The following is a 12,652-nucleotide window of genomic DNA, read 5'->3' as shown; positions in this document are numbered from 1 at the left end:
TTTTTGGGGAGGAAAAAAGGGATCACTTTGTATTGATGTTAAATTTTTGGAACAAAAAGTGATGAATTCCCTTTCAAACTTGCCTAGGTAAGACTGTATACATAGTTAAAGATTAAGTAATTAACCCAGGATAACCTAATTTCAAATAAGGAGGGAATAAAGGGTTATGGAAACTAACAAATTGCTCGTGAGATTTACCATAGAAGGTGCAATGTAGATGATCCAGAACTGAAAGGAATAACGTTATACATTTGACTCTAACCCTCTCTTTCCAAGAGCTTCCTAGTTCCAAGAAGTGCTGAGGAAGCAGCCAATGTCTGAACAGATGGGATTCTCCTGAGTGTGCTTGCTAGTTCACCTGGGCTTCCCAAAAGGGCTTTCTCCTACTTTGAAAGTGGTTTGTATCAGCATTTTCAACTTCTTTTGTCAGCAGACACTAAATGTTATATGCACCTAGAATTTATCTTCTACCAGATTTAAATTTATCAAAGTGCAATCTGACCAGCACAATGTACGTCAATTAGCATTAACAGTCCTAACTTCTAGGATATATTTTCTCTGTACTCAGCTCATATGTTAAATTGAATTTAATGGAAACAAATGAGAAAAAAATGCTCATGATAAACAAAATATGTAATATTTATTTTGAATCTACTATCACATTGTCTTCATATCCTTCACTTGATTTTTCACTAATATAACACAGGAAAAGTGTTAGCTATTTGAAGGATGCCCCAAAGATGAATGAAGAGAAAACCCACCATGTATTTCTCCTTCATTTATTCAAAGATATTTGCCGATTCCTATTTTGCACCAACCATTGTGAGAGGTTATGAGGACAGGGCATTTAAAAAGTCAGACACAGCCCTGAAAGTTTTTATTCTAGTGGGGAATATGGATGATAAATAGGTAAACAAATATTTGGAAATAATATTTACAGATTGTGATAAAAAGAAACAAAGATGATCATTAGGTTGGCAATGTGATATAGAGTGATTGGTGTTTTGATGTGGGATAAATTAGGCTACAGAGGTTCCAGCAAAGTTTTCTGAGATGGTGACATTTAACCTGAGTCTTAAAGGTTCAGAAAACTCTAGTTAGGCAAATAACTTTATTGGAGGAGTCTAATAAAAGGGAATGGCAGGTACAAGGGCATAGACGAAAGAAGACCAGAGTGGACCCCAGAATGGTGAACAAGACAAAGAAGTAGGCAAGAGTCAGTTCATGCAGGACCATGGTAAAGAGTTGGAATTTTATTCTAAAACAATGAAAAGTCATTGGATGGTTCTAGGTACAAAAGAAACAGTCTCTGATTTATAAATTCAGAAGGGTACCCCCGGCTCAAATATGTTAAGTAGATGGAGAAAGGTAAAAAGCAGAAGCAGGAGATTAATTATGAAATTATTAAAGTAGTGCCAATTGGGAATGCAAATTAGCACAACTTTTAGTCTGTGAACTAAAAATAGTACTACCCTTTGATCCAGCAATCCCATTACTGGGTATCTATACACAGGAAAATAAATCATTATAAAGATACCTGGACTCGTGTGTTTATCACAGAGCTATTCACAACAGCAACATCATTGAATCAATCTAAGTGTCCATCAGTGGAGGACTGGATAAGGAAAATATGGTATATATATACAATGGAATACTACTTGGCCACAAAAAAGAATGAAATTGTGTTGTTTTCAGCAACACAGATGGAACTAGAGGCCATTATTTTAAGTGAAACAACTCAGACACAGAAAATCAAATATTACATATACTCATTTATAAGTGGGAGCTAAGCAATGTGTACTCACGGACAACTGAGTTTGGACTAATAGACACTGTAGACTCTGAATAATGGAGGGGTTAGAGGAGGGTGGATGATGATAAATTACTTAATGAGTACAATGCACATTATTCAGGTGAAGCATACTCTAAATGCCCTGACTTCATCACTACACAATTTATACATGTAACAAAATTGCATTTCTACCTCATAAATTTATATAAGTAAAAAAATTAAAATAAAACCATTGATTTGGATGTGGAGGGTGAAATAGAGATGGAGAAAGTGAAAATGTGATGTACTTTGGAGGTAGAGGCATGGGGATTTGGTCAGGTGGTGAGTGACAATCAGAAGCAAAAAAAAAAGGAAATAGTAGAAGGAGCAAGACTATCAGAAAGGGGTAAATAAGTGAAGAACAACGAATAGGAGAACTTCAGAACATAAAGAGCAGAATTTCTGTCCAAGCTCAAATTCAGTCAAAAAAAAGCATCAGTTTTGCACAAATGTAGCAGTTCAAAGCACTTTTAAAAGAGCAGCTTATGCAAATAAATAACACAAAAAAACCTCACCAAAATCAGTTTCTAATGTAAGAAAATAAATTCCAGAAGAGTTAGTGTTACAAATATAAAATTAAAAATTATAAAAATGCTAGAAAAAATGTAGAATAATATTTTTATAGTTGTAAGGCTAGGAATGCCTTTTTTATGCTAACACGACACCCTGAAGCCATAAAGAAAATGAGTCACAAGTTTGACTAAACAAAAATTTTAAATGTTTGTGTGGCCAAAGACATCATCAATAAATCTGGAAGCCAAAGGGAAAGTGGAAAAATAATTCGCAACGTGTATGACAAAGGGTTAATTTCCATAGTATGTAAAACACTCTCACAACCGAAAAAGAGAACATTTGCAAAGGAAAAGAACAGAGAAAAAAGTACACAGATCTGATAAATAAGAGAAAATTGTCTAAGCCTCCCAATTAATCAAAAATATGTAAATTAAAGCAGCAATGAGAAATCATCCTCATCCATCAGGACAAGTAAAGATTCAAAAAACTGATAATCGTCACTGTTGGCAAGTCATAGAAAAAAATTATTCTCACATACTGGTTGTTGTAAATTTAAATAAATTTTGAAAAGATATGATAATGTTTATTAAAAGCATAAATCTAAATTATTTGATATAGCAATTTCACCTCCAGGAATTGATCTTGCAGGAATAGTCGCTCAGGTACAGGAAGTTTTACTGTTGTTTAGTTTGTAATATCAAAGACCTGGAAACAATCTAAATGTTGATCCCGAGGGCATTGAGTACATTAATCATAGAAACTTCATACAATGGCATGTTATGCAGCAGTACAAGAAAATGAAGCAGTTCTTAAAATCCAAAAGAATAGCTTTTATGATTAACAGAAATAAACCATTAATAAGATATAGCTATAAAATGTTATCTTATTAAATACTTTTATTTCTAGATATATATTAAAAGCTTATATTTAGAGTACTGTCTGTTTCTCTAGGTCTATACAGAAAAAAAAGTCTGGCAAGATCTGTAGCAAACTGTTTAGTCTGATTAGCTCCAAGTGTTGAGAATAAGGAATATTCTAACTTTTTTTTTTATTGTTATACTTTAAGTTTTAGGGTACATGTGCACAATGTGCAGGTTTGTTACATAGGTATCCATGTGCCATGTTGGTGTGCTGCAGCCATTAACTCGTCATTTAGGATTAGGTATATCTCCTAATGCTGTCCCTCCCCCCTCCTCCCACCCCACAACAGTCCCCAGAGTGTGATGTTCCCCTTCCTGTGTCCATGTGTTCTCACTGTTCAATTCCCACCTCTGAGTGAGAACATGCGGTGTTTGGTTTTTTGTTCTTGGGATAGTTTACTGAGAATGATGGTTTCCAGTTTCATCCATGTCCCTACAAAGGACATGAACTCATCATTTTTTATGGCTGCATAGTATTCCATGGTGTATATGAGCCACATTTTCTTAATCCAGTCTATTGTTGTTGGACATTTGGGTTGGTTCCAAGTCTTTGCTATTGTGAATGGTGCCACAGTAAACATACGTGTGCATGTGTCTTAATAGCAGCATGATTTATAGTCCTTTGGGTATATACCCAGTAATGGGATGGCTGGGTCAAATGGTATTTCTAGTTCTAGATCCCTCAGGAATCGCCACACTGACTTCCACAATGGTTGAACTAGTTTACAGTCCCACCAACAGTGTAAAAGTGTTCCTATTTCTCCACATCCTCTCCAGCACCTGTTGTTTCCTGACTTTTTAATGATCACCATTCTAACTGGTGTGAGATGGTATCTCATTGTGGTTTTGATTTGCATTTCTCTGATGGCCAGTGATGATGAGCATTTTTTCATGTGTTTTTTGGCTGCATAAATGTCTTTACTTCCAATTATGTGGTCAATTTTGGAATAGGTGTGGTGTGGTGCTGAAAAAAATGTATATTCTGTTGATTTGGGGTGGAGAGTTCTGTAGATGTCTATTAGGTCTGCTTGGTGCAGAGCTGAGTTCAATTCCTGGGTATCCTTGTTAACTTTCTGTCTCGTTGATCTGTCTAATGTTGACAGTGGGGTGTTAAAATCTCCCATTATTATTGTGTGGGAGTCTAAGTCTCTTTGTAGGTCACTCAGAACTTGCTTTATGAATCTGGGTGCTTCTGTATTGGGTGCATATATATTTAGGATAATTAGCTCTTCTTGTTGAATTGATCCCTTTACCATTATGTAATGGCCTTCTTTGTCTCTTTTGATCTTTGTTGGTTTAAAGTCTATCTTATCAGAGACTAGGATTGCAACCCCTGCCTTTTTTTGTTTTCCATTTGCTTGGTAGATCTTCCTCCATCCCTTTATTTTGAGTCTATGTGTGTCTCTGCACGTGAGATGGGTTTCCTAACTTTTTAAGATTTCTGAAGTATTTGAAATTTTTACAAGTATGTGTGAGTTTTAAGATAAAAATATTAAAAAATGGGAAAATCACATGGCATAATATATTTAAAGTCTGCTCACTTTGGAATAAACATCAGCAACAAAAATAAGCAAACAGTGATTACAGCTTATAGTATAATTTTTGCTATTTCTGGAAAAACAGAGTGGCTTATTGAAAGAAGGAATGCATCTCAAATATTTTTTATCTTTTATTTCTAACACAACATTAAACTTTTTATTGACAATATCAACAGTTTTCTTAAGTCGGAGGCACCTGATGATGCTCTAAAAATGAGCAATTTTGAGGTAGCATGGTGTTCTTTAGGACAGTCTTCACCATATTTATTTGAAATCCAAAAATATGACCCCCCCAAAAAAATGGAAAGAAAATACTTGATAGCTCAGTAAATATTTAAGTGAAGCATTCTGGAAAATAGTTTTGAATATCTGCAGTTATCCTGAAATCAAATAATTTTGCTATAAAAATAGGTAGGCTGGCCAACTAATGAAGCATCCAACACTGTTTACATAACAGTTAAAAGAGTCATTTAGTCGTTTTTACACTTGGTTGTGTTTGTGACATGAATTTGGCAATATAAAGTAACGGGGGTGTTACCTTTTCAGATTCTGAAATTTTTGTGCTGGGTTATAAACCACATAGAAAAATCAATATGTCCATATTTGTTGGGGTAAGTAAAAGTTGTGACAGAGGTAACTTTAAGAAAAACATCTTGATATCAGAATTAAGAGTTAACCTGCGACAGTCACACTGAATGTTGGGTATTTTGTCAATACTGTACTGATCAAGATGCTGTGGTATGAATGGCAGGCAAATCCTGTACTGGCTAAGAAAACTGACTTTAAATTCAGATGCCCTGAATACTCTGATGTCTTAGACAAATTTTCTAAGGTATGCAAATCTTCAGGTTCTTCACCTACAAAATGATAATAATAATGCCTACTTTTGAGTTTTGTAAAAATTGAGATCACAAAATCTGGCACACAGTACTCCATTATAGTAGTTATTATTATTACAAGAGGAGGAATGAGTTTCAAAGAACAAGGAGTTGTCAGCAATGTCAAATCCTGCAAACTATTCTGAGACAACGAGGCATAAGAAATAACAATTGGATTTACTAATTTGTAAGTCACTGATGACCTTCAAGAACACAGTGTTCCAGGAGTGGTGATGGTAGGGAAAAGTAAATGGTGATAAAAATAGAAAGAGCTGATGTAGAATATGTAACACTTTGGATAGTAAGAGAATAAATAAAAATTATAAGATGACAATGTGAGAGGCAGAGGACCAAGGCAAGGGGTTTTCCAGCTAAGACAGACTGATTATTTTCCATGTTAAGGAAGAAGGTAGTAGAGACAGATTTCATTAAAAAAATTCCTGGTTGGTTTCAAGGCTAAAATCTATTCAGCTTCTAAAATGATGAAGATAGGGAATGAAGAGCTGTTTGTTCATCTAATTTATGTGTGGCTCCTTTAGGGCTGAAGTACTGGGCCTTTTTTGTGACTGGAACTCATTGAGAAGCTGTTCAAAAGTTTGATTGTGTCTCTGTAAACACACACACACTGTGCACAAGTACACACAATTTTGCATAAAATTAGGAGAATTCATTGACCTCCTTTAATCTATCAATGAAACAATCCTCTCTCTGAATGGCCCAAAGATCTTAGATAAATTTACCCTCTCTTAAGACTTAAAAATAATTTTGACAAATATGGCTTTAGACTTGTGTACATGATTTAAAATTAACAATTCAGTAAGAAGTCAAAAAATTTTCCATGAAATATCAAAAAATCTATTTAAAATGCCTTTTAAAAATATAAATATAAAATATAAATAACTTGAAATATTAAAATTGGCTCAGACGTACAATTTCCATATGACACAGAAAATGAAATACAGATATAAGAACTGATTTCCAACTATATATGGAATATTTTCCAAATTATTTTCTAATATTCATAAAATTTGTATGTGATATATGTGATTTATCTGTGTTAACAGACTAGGAAATCGAGACTCAGAAGTGTTAAGTAACTTGCCCACTATCAGGCTGCCAATTCAAACTCATCTGGCTCAAAACTCCAGAGGAGATTATCTCTCCATATCTCTAAGTGAAAGAAGAATATTCTAGGCCAATATATCCAAAAACATATGTAGTATTAGAATCTCTATGGGGTTGCTTTTTTTTTCTGGTCAAATATAAAAGAACATTCTGAAAAGAAAAGGAAAGACCTATGTTGAAGATATTACAGTTATCCTTGCAATTCTTTCTTTAAACTCTGCAGTTGTCAACAAGGTTGAACACTGTTTACTTGACAGTTTCCCTATCTTTTGGCTTCTATGAAATTACTCTTGCCTCATTTTTCTCTGAATTCTGTGACCCCTTCTCCTCAGCCTTCTTTGTTTTACCTGTTTCCTCTCTCTTCCCCTCAAACATTGGTTCTTCCTAGGGTTTGATTCTCAGCACTCTTGGCACTGCTTCTGCTCTCTCTGGGTGATCTCATTCACTTCCAAGTCTCCGAGGCTCACTGATCATCTGTCTTCAGCTCAGACTGAACCCAAAAGCTCCAGACACACATGTCCAAATCTCTATTGCACATCCCCCTTTGGATGTATTTTTAACACCTCAAAATCAGTAAGTCCATTGTAAAGTCACTCTCCCCACTCAGATCTGCTCCTTCTGTGCGTTGCTTCTTTACTCACTATCTAAACATTTGCCCAAGCCAGAAGGCTGAAAAAACATCTTTTATTTTTACCACACTTCCCCTGCACCCTCCCACATAGACATCCAACCAATCACTAAGTTCCATCAAAAATTCTGCATTGGATCTATGTGCTTTTCTCTCTCCTCCATGCTTCTACTTTTAACTCAGTAGCCATCATTCTAAATCGTATTACTTTAAGACTCAGTCAACTAGTCTTTTTCGCCTATTTTGTCCTCTTCCAATTCATTCTCCCTCTTGCAACCTAGCCTGTTCTTTATAAAATATAAGTCTGCTAATGTCATTATTGTGTTCCAATCATTTATGGGTCCCTCTCTGTATTCAGAAGAGTGTCCTGACCATAGCGACATAACCTCTGAGATCCACAAAGTCTCACCCCTTAGCACACCTCCCCTCCTCACATTCAATGCTATTACCAGACTAATACATGTTCAATGGCTCAAAGAAACTTGGCTGTCCCACAGCTTGGTGTCTCCTCGTGCACTACTCCTTTGACGAGGCATGCTCTCCTTCCTTGTTCTTTTTCAAATGACTCAACTAGATCTTAACACCCAGATCAGGCAATATCATCCTTAGGATGCCATGCCAAGTTTGGCGTAATTATCCTTCCCGTTTCCGTGTCCATCTCTCTCCTAGCAATGTTTCCCTGTCATAGCACTTTACCACATTGTACTGTAATCTTTACTGTAATCACTGACTTGTCTCTCTTTCCCACTGGGCTATCAGCTCCTTAAAGTCAGCAACTACTCTTATAAGTTTTTGTGTTGCCAGCTGCTAGCATAATGTCTTGAATAGAGTTGCTCTTGATAAATATGTTTGATGAGTAAATGGATAATTCATTATCTCATCTAATGAATGAATGGATGGCTTCATTACGTAATATGACTTCAGCCTTTGCTGTATCATTCACTGTCATGTGATTCATGAATAAGTTGCCCAGAACTGTCTTGCCCTGTTTTCTTCAAAATGTTGCAATTAAATTAGAGAAAAGATAAATGGCAATTCCTTTTTCTTTCTTAATTCAGGCATGCTCAATATAGATGTTATCTTTTTCACACTCTTATGGCCTTGGTAAAAGTACTAGGATAGTAGGTATAAGAATTAGTTCAAGCTCTGGCTTTGTAGTCTATTACTAGAGAGTCTTTGGAAAGTAACTCCTTTGTACCAAAGCTGTCTTAACTAGAACATAATTACTTTCTTTTTACACTGTCTCACTGTAAGATTAGCTTGAGGTTAAATAAAATCATATATATATATGAAAAAATATAAATATATATACACACACATATATAGTTTAAAAAAATCTATGGGTTGTCATAAAGTGTAAGGTGTATTGTTATTTATCCTTCATTTTAAAATCCAGAATAATAATATTACTCTAATAAGATTTTATATATATAATCATATGTATATATATATATATTTCCCAGTGCCAGGAAGTAAAATATTTCCTCCTTGAGAAACAACACTTTCCAGATTGAAAAAAAATTAGTTTTTTTTTGACAGCTTTATGAAAGCTTAATCCTACGACAACTCTAAAATACATAAAATATATACAAATTATGCATCATCCTATCATTTAAGAAAGAGAAAAACTATAAGAATATGACTCATATCTTTCTCAATCTCAGGATGAAAAATTAAGGTAAGAGAGAAAAAATATAAAACTAAAGAATTATTTGAAATCAACTTAAAAGCTTGCTACTAATTCAAAATAAGAAAAGCTAATGACAGTCACATTTGAGTCACATCACTCATTTTCCTAAATATAGGCAAAAGTCAAATAGTATTTAATTCTAGTATTTCTTTACTAACAACTTTGCAAGTCAAATCATCAGAACTTTATCCTTAGCATGTTTAAGATTATTATATTAGTCCAATGTAAATTCTTAGAATGCCTTTTTAGGGCTTCATGATCCTGGAAGAGAAAACATGCAAAAATATTTAAACATAGTTGAATTAAACAAAAAATATTATATTATTTAGCACACTTAAATTCAGTGAGTTTTTATTAAGTACCTACTTTATAAGTGGAAAATCCTGCAGAGCCTACTAGGTTTAGTGTCACATTTTCAATGTATTTAAATTAACTAAACAACTCTATTTTACGTATACTTTTACAAGTACTATGTAAAGTACTGCTCATTTTGGATACTTAGAGTCCACAAATAAATCGGCCACACAGAATTAATATTTAACTTAAAAAAGAAACTTTTTCATCATTACTAGGGCATACTATTGATTCTATTTGTGATTTTTACAGCTTTTCAATCCCTTATCTTTTAAACAATTGAATAAAATGATTCTAGCTAGAAAAAGAGAACAAGATAAAAAAATCACTCTTTAAAACAAGAAAAATATTAATCAATTAGTCCTTTCTATCAAAGTTTAAAAAGTTTTAAACAGTCTATAAAATTCTATTATTATTTCACCAAGGTGAAAATACATGAGTACTTGATCCGTTCTGTTAGTACCTCCTATTGCCATCTGAGATTTAAATTACTCATTTCAGAATCTGAATATTTATGGATTATATTGGACAGGGACTGCCTTTTTAAAGGGCTGATTCTTTTACAGGATTTCTAATGTAGCTGAATTAAACTAATAATCAAAATGACTAAAATATATTTATCTTTTGCAAAATTTGGAGATGGACTAATTTAGTATTTTTGTTATTACTTTTGGTCAAACTGAACATATCTCATCCTCCAAACCAAAATATCTCTATCCATTAACTATTGAAAAAATATGAGAAAACAGCCAGCTTTTGGGTTATCTCAAATGTTTTGTGATGGACATATCCAATTAAACTAGCATTTTTGTTTGCAAAGATAACTATTTTGTTATCTACCTGTGATACAACAGTATGACATTTTAATTAAAGAAAGTTGCCTATATTAAATTTATTTTTTAAATGTCCATTCTGTCATACTTCATATTTTGGATACCTTGCAAAAAAATGTATACTTGTAATTACATTTTGAAATTTGACTACAAGGGCTATTACACTCACTTTTTTTGTTATTGTAATAGGTCATAATTTTGTATTATCTGTATTTCATATAATTTTAGTTTAATATTCATCTAAGTGCGACTTTCCAACAGTAGAATAGTTGGAATAAACTATAAGCCAAAATTGTTCCTTCCTCAGGAATGTGGGATTTATATCAAAAATTATAAGTTTAAGTTAATCAGGTTTAGACTTATGAGTATGTAAACTCTATACACAGAATAGTTTATGTTACCATAGTATTCTTAGAGCACTAATTTAGTTTTGAGGCAGATGAACCAGCATTAAATAAGCTGTTCCCTAGATAACTAACACGCTTTATTCTTTGTCTTTTTTTTTTTTTTGAGTATACATTCCACAAAATAATTAAACATATACTGTTTAATGGCCCTTATTCACAGACAGACCAGATACTCCAATTTTACAAGGAGCCATTGTAGAAAAATCATGACTAAAATAAACTTAACCAGCCACATATTATGTCTTTATATTTAATCTAACATGGCAAATTTAAAAATCCAGTCCGTAACATGGTGAGGAATAAGTTTCATGTTAATTCTCTAGAATATTAAATTTCAAGACCTATTTTTACCTTTTGTACTCAAAGGCATAGAGCTTGATAAATGAGGTTGCCTTATGTTTACTGCTTATGTTTTACCTTTAATTAGATTGGAAAATCACGAGTCTGTATGCTCTCGGTCAGTCCATTCAACAAACACCAATCACCTGACCCACACTCTGACTATTGATTTTTTCCCAAATTCTGCTTAGATTTGCCTTAAGGATTTTCAGCATACTCATTTGTCAAAATAACTTTCCTTTTCTCTGCTAGAAAATGTTTTCTCCTTATTTACAAGTTGTTTTCTTAAAAAATTTTTAAACATACGCAAAATCAATTATATGTGATTGTAACAAATATTAGATGACTAATACTATATTATTCTTGGATTCTAAATAGACTTAAAGTTTACTCGTGTAAATTTTCTCAATCTTTATATGCTAAAGAATAGCATACTCTACGTTTCATATTTTTTCTACTTTTTAATTCTGTATGCAACTTGCCAATATTTATCATGTTTACAAGTACTTTACCAGTAACACTTTATTTCACATATATTTTTATTACATAAATAAAATAATACTAGTTACAGTTATCCCAAATGAGGTCAACAAACAAAAAGGAGGAAAAGAGGATTATCCTCATATAGTTTACATTATTAGAAGTCACAATACAAACTTTAGAATATTTAAGATCTTAATTTGTAAAAATGAAACAAAATAAAACAGATATATCTGCCACTTGTAAGGAAATCTTTCAAAATTTAATAATAGTAATTAATATGTTAAAATAATTACTGTTGATAAAGTACCTTCACATGTATTTGGATCATAGATTATTTTTAAAGGTAGTAAGATTTGTATTGACTGTATCTTAGGAGAGACATGAGAAAAATATTTAAATAAACAAATAATATTTACGTATTAAAAAGTGCTTTCCTTAGAACTACTTAGAATGCTGACATCCCTTTTAAAACTTGGAACATAAAACTAATAACTGAGAAATTTTACAAAAAGGACTACCCACAAACCTTGTTCTAATTTATGTGCACTTTTGATTAAAAATAACTCCCTTTTGCTTTAATGCAATATTGATTTTATCACCAAATATGTCAAGAGATTTTTAAAAATTAAGTAGTAACTCATAGAACCTATAGTCTTCCTGAAAAATAATATAATTATTCACTTTGCAGAAGTGACACATGCTTCAAGCTCCTCATGAAACTAAGTTCTAAAAAGAATTGACAGTTAAAGAAACACCGAAAATTAAGAAAATTTTATCATGTTATCTGCTATATGAATTAACAGCCAACACATACAAATTAAATAATTTAAGTTGATGAAACAGTTGTCCTCCAGACAAATTTTAAAACTCTGTTTTCAATTTCACTTGTTTCTTTGTTCAGCACACTTTCTTGTACTGAAATAATTTTAAATAAAAATGTTCCCAGCTTCATACGACAAAAAGACTTTACAATTCAGCTTGAACATTTTATTAACTGTGAAAACATGCAAAATTGTATGTAGAAACGATTCCTACTTCTTAAATAATCTATAGTCATTATCTGAATTTATAAATTTAGAACAGTGGTAAATTAGCATACAAATGTGAGGAGGT

General features: G+C 32.8%; 1 protein-coding gene across 8 annotated transcripts in view; it reads right to left on the bottom strand.

Annotated features, from left to right (window-relative positions):
- The window catches only part of GRIA4 (glutamate ionotropic receptor AMPA type subunit 4), a 392,397-nt gene that overhangs the window by 376,615 nt on the left and 3,130 nt on the right, over nt 1-12,652 (bottom strand). The gene's annotated exons all lie outside the window — the stretch shown is intronic.

Source organism: Hylobates moloch, unplaced genomic scaffold (genome assembly GCF_009828535.3).
Source record: "Hylobates moloch isolate HMO894 unplaced genomic scaffold, HMol_V3 SCAFFOLD_11, whole genome shotgun sequence".
In the NCBI taxonomy this organism is placed as follows: Eukaryota; Metazoa; Chordata; class Mammalia; order Primates; family Hylobatidae; genus Hylobates; species Hylobates moloch.
This window is presented reverse-complemented; position numbering and strand designations above follow the sequence as displayed.